Below are 4,939 nucleotides of genomic sequence, written 5' to 3' on the forward strand. Positions count from 1 at the left end.
CCATTGTGTTACAATTGCCTACAGTTATGTAGTACAATAACATGCTGTCCAGGTGTGTAGCCTAGGAGCAACAGGCTGTACCATGTAGCTTAGGTGTATGGTAGGCTGTACCCTGCAGGTTAGCGTAAGTGCATCCTGTTGTCCTCACACAATGATGAAACACATTTCTAACAACACATTTCTCAGAATGTATTCTTGTCTTTAAGTGACACACAACTGTACCTCAAACTCCAGGCATGCTCATTTTACCCATTCTGTCTTTTTCATGGAGAAGAAACCAAAAATAAGAAATAATGGAAATCAAGAAACATGACTAGGAAGAAATGAAAAAAACTTCTGAAGTACATTCTAACAGTTTGTCCAAATATTTCCAGCAGGAGCTTTTGAGAAAACCTCATCAAGTCTGAAAATAAAAAAACCCCAGAAACATGGGAGAATAATATACTGAAGGATTAATTCACTCTCATTCTCATAGGTGTAACAAAAACAATGAGAGGTATTTTCCCTTTTCTTCACTCCTTTGCTCCTCAGCAAGTCAGAACAGACTTTAAAAGAAAAGGAAAGAAAAGAAAGATAAAGGAAAGCTCCTTGAAGAATGGACCTCAGATGTCCAAGAGGGAAAGCATTCCAGGTGTCAGAGAGCAGTGCAGGTGGTGATGGGACTGCAGTGGAGGTGGAAGGGGCTGGGCAGAGGCAGGACTCCTGCAATGTAGGGGAATACAAGGCGGAGCAGAAGGGAATGCCTCTGAGGGTCTGGAGGGCTTGGGGAATGAGCATTTCCTTGACAACCACAATGAACCAAAGATTAAAGGCTCCGTTCCTTGAGTTTTTCCCTGGCAGCCAAAGCCCTGTGGGACTCTTCATGACACATGAGGGAAGGAAGAGCTTCTAGAGACACCACTGAAAATATTCCACCGCCTCTAGCGGGTGGCAGCTTAGCCAAATCTTTTCAATTCAGAAAAAAAAAAAAAAAAGATTCTTGCAGCAAAGCATATCTGCAATAGAAAGGATAACTAAGACATACCTATACTTTTTTTTTTTTTTTTAAAAAGAAAAACTGCTTTTTCCCCCCAATTATGTACTGCTTTTTTCCCCCCAGTCATGAAGCACCATACCTGGAAGGGTGATGAGTGATATTTTGCCAGGTTTATGGCTGGAACCATCCTCTCCATGACTATTCTCAGACCTTGTCCATCGGCGTAGGCACCTAGACATTCTCAGCAACCTAAGAAGAATTTATTTTACCCACTCTTCTTCTGAATTCTTTTCTATCCTCTAGAAATTGACATGTGAATGAGAATGGGTACATAGGACCAATGGGAAGAATGGAAAAGGGAAGTGGAGAAAAAGAAAGGCAGAGGAAGAAGAGAAGGAAGAGAGGCTAGGCCAGGTGCTGTGGCTCATGTCATCTCAGCACTTCGGGAGGCTGAGGGGAGAATTGCTTGAGGCCAGGAGTTTGAGACCAGCCTGGGCAACACAGTGAGAACTCGCTCATCTCTACAAAAAAATCTTTTTTTAAAAAAAATTTATCCAGGTGTCCTGGTGCCTGTCAGTAGTCCCAGATACTTGGGAGGGTAAGGCAGGAGGGTCACTTGAGCCCAATTTGAGGTATAGTAAGCAATAATTGTGCCCCTGCATTCCAGCCTTGGTGAGAGAGCAAGACCCTGTCTCAAAGAAAGGAAAGGAGAGGAGAAGAAGGGAGGAGTGGAGAGGGGAGGGGAGTGGAGAAGGGAAGAAGGGAGGAAGGAAGGAAGGGAGGGAGGAAGGAAGGGAGGAAGGGAGGAAGGGAGGGAGGGAGGAAGGGAGGAAGGGAGGGAGGGAGGAAGGGAGGAAGGGAGGAAGGGAGGGAGGAAGGGAGGGAGGGAGGAAGGGAGGGAGGGAGGGAGGGAGGAAGGGAGGGAGGGAGGGAGGGAGGGAGGGAGGGAGGGAGGAAGGGAGGGAGGGAGGGAGGGAGGGACGGAGGGAGGGAGGAAGGGAGGAAGGGAGGGAGGGAGGAAGGGAGGGAGGAAGGGAGGGAGGGAGGGAGGAAGGAAGGAAGGGAGGGAGGGAGGGAGGAAGGAAGGGAGGAAGGGAGAGAGGGAAGGAGGGAAGGAGGGAAGAGGCTTAGCAAATCCTATATAAGCTTGAATATACAGAGCTCCTGTCTTTCATTAGTTGAAGAAGCCCCGAAAGTATCTTTGGGCCAACTTGGTTAACTAAATTTTTATAGACATAAGTGAACTAGTCAAATATCTGTTTCTGATGTTAATTTATGTAGTGACATGGACACATTTCAAATCACTTTAAAAATAACATACACATTTATAAATATTGCTTGCTCTTACTTTGACATTTCATTTAGTAAACTTTGCACATTCATTTTTGCTAGAAGTATCTCCGTTATCAGTAGAGCCACTTTTTTAGTCATCCGATGCTATTTTCAGAAAGGACATTCAACAGTCAGGTTTATAACTCAGGAATGATGCTTTGATGCTGTCAGCAGCAGAGAAAACTGCCGTAGCTCAGAACATGCCTAACAATCATCTAATGATCCTCACAGGCCAGGAGAGTCCAGGTAGAACAGGTCTGACAGCAGGCACAGTAAAATAAAGTAAATCTCACAGGCAGATTGGGATGTCAACATAGCAGGAATTATGAGTCTTTTATTCAACAAGCATTTGCTTGCTCCATGACTGGCATTTTTTTTTTTTTTTTTTTTTTTTGGGACATAGGGATACTATAAGAAGAAAAGATGACAGCCTCTATACTCATGGAGATTATGCTCTAGCAAGAGGAAGAAAACAACAAGAATTAATAAGTAAAATACACCAAATTTAGATAGTGATAAGGACTATGGAGAAAAATAAAGGAAAGGCTACATAGTTTCTGGGCCCTTAAAAGAAGTAAGACAATGCAGAACGCACCATGTTAGTAACTGGAGGAACAGTGTTTTAGGCAGAGGGAACAGCAGGTGCTGGTGTCCTGAGGCAGAGGCATGCTTTGCTTGAAGAACAGCTCGAAGGCCAGTACTGTCGGTGAGGGTAAGTGGAGAAGGAGATGGGTCCGGAGAGTTATCTGTGAGCCCGATTACTGCATCAGGTGGGATATTGCAAAGACTTCTATTCTTTCTCTGAAGAAAAAGGATTGTGAGCAGGGGAGTGGGTACGATCTAACTTGTGGTTTTACAGGATCATTCTGGCTGCCATGAAGAGAATGGACTTAGTGGGGCATGTGTGGCAGAAGGCAGACCATTTAGGAGACTGTTTCAATCATCTGAGGAAAAGGGCTGCTAGCTTGGGCCAAGGAGCAGTGGCAGTTGTCAGCAGTAGTCAAGAAGGTGGGGAGAAGTAGCAGAGCCCAGGTGCAGAGCCAGAATCAGAATCCTAACTGCTGAATAAAGGGCAAGTTGACCAAAATATGAAAGAAAATCCAGGGTCAGTGTGTCAGAAACCCTGGGAGTCCCCTGACGTCAACACCACCTGAAGCCTGCAGATAGCACACCCCACTCACAACGGTGCAGCCCTGTCTCTTTGTACACCTTGTGTTGGAAATGATCCAGGCATTACCACAAATGACAATGCTATTTTGAGGGAAGACGGACCTTTACCATTATTGAAGCCTTGTGAGAATTGGAATTCAAATATTGCCAATCACTGTCTGCTGCTGAACATTTCTAAAAAGGAGACAACAATGTGATTCTGCTGAACACTGAGAATTATCATTCATTGAGTCTGTGAGATTTGTGAATTGACAAAACTAAACCCATGCAGTGGACGGAAATGGGGAAGAGCTGTGCGCTGATACTTCTAAATGCTACTGTGTTTCTCTGTGAGTGTTTCTAATTACATGACAAACAGAAGTGTGCGCTGGAGGAGGAGCATCAGCCACCAGATGGCACTACTTCCCCTGAAATGCCCAGTGGTACCAAAAGTCTCCAGGATGGCATATTCTCCAGGATTATGGAACACTCTCCAGGCGAGAAAGGAGAATGAAAAGCATTATTAACAACATCTTGTCTATAGTCAGGGCCTAGAACCACAGAGGCAAAGGTTCTGTCTGTTCTGAGGCAATTAGGCTCCCCTGGCATGGGATGGCCTGAAGGAGTCTGTTTTTCCCAACAAAGCTCTCTCAACAGTTTAATGCAGGAGCTCTTAATCCCTGTGGCAGTGTGGTGACACATCTCAACTCCTCAGCATTGTGGTTTTTAAATGCAAAAAACAGGATGCATAGGATGAAAACAGAAGCCAGTTATATTGAAATGCAGCTACTGAAATATTTAAGCAAATGTGAGACATAGTAATAGATGTGCTTTATTAATGAAGTAAATAATAAAAGCCAGAGGCAGGCATCCTATCCATTGTAATTTTGTAATAGCAATAAGCAAAACACATATGTCAAAATATCTGCAACAACTATAATGGGATGTTTGTGGCTTACAATCCCTTTTTTTTTTTTTTTTTTTTTTTTTTTTTTGAGACGGAGTTTCGCTCTTGTTACCCAGGCTGGAGTGCAATGGTGCGATCTTGGCTCACCGCAACCTCCGCCTCCTGGGTTCAGGCAATTCTCTTGCCTCAGCCTCCTGAGTAGCTGGGATTACAGGCACGCGCCGCCATGGCCAGCTCATTTTTTGCATTTTTAGTAGAGATGGGGTTTCACCATGTTGACCAGGATGGTCTCGATCTCTTGACCTTGTGATCCACCCGCCTCGGCCTCCCAAAGTGCTGGGATTACAGGCGTGAACCACCATGCCCGGCCTACAATCCTATTTTATAAAGTATAATTTTAATTAAAAGTTAGTAAAAAATAAAGGTATATTTTCTTCGCCCTTCTCTCTCTCTCTGCCTTCCTCCCTTCTTTGGTTTCTTTAAAACAGATTTTAAAAAACGGTTTCAGTCCATGAACCTCTTGATTTCTGTCCATGAATCTCTTGAACATTGGAAGACTCCACGTTAATAACCTT

The sequence above is a fragment of the Saimiri boliviensis genome, chromosome 2 (genome assembly GCF_048565385.1).
Source record: "Saimiri boliviensis isolate mSaiBol1 chromosome 2, mSaiBol1.pri, whole genome shotgun sequence".
Classification (NCBI taxonomy): domain Eukaryota; kingdom Metazoa; phylum Chordata; class Mammalia; order Primates; family Cebidae; genus Saimiri; species Saimiri boliviensis.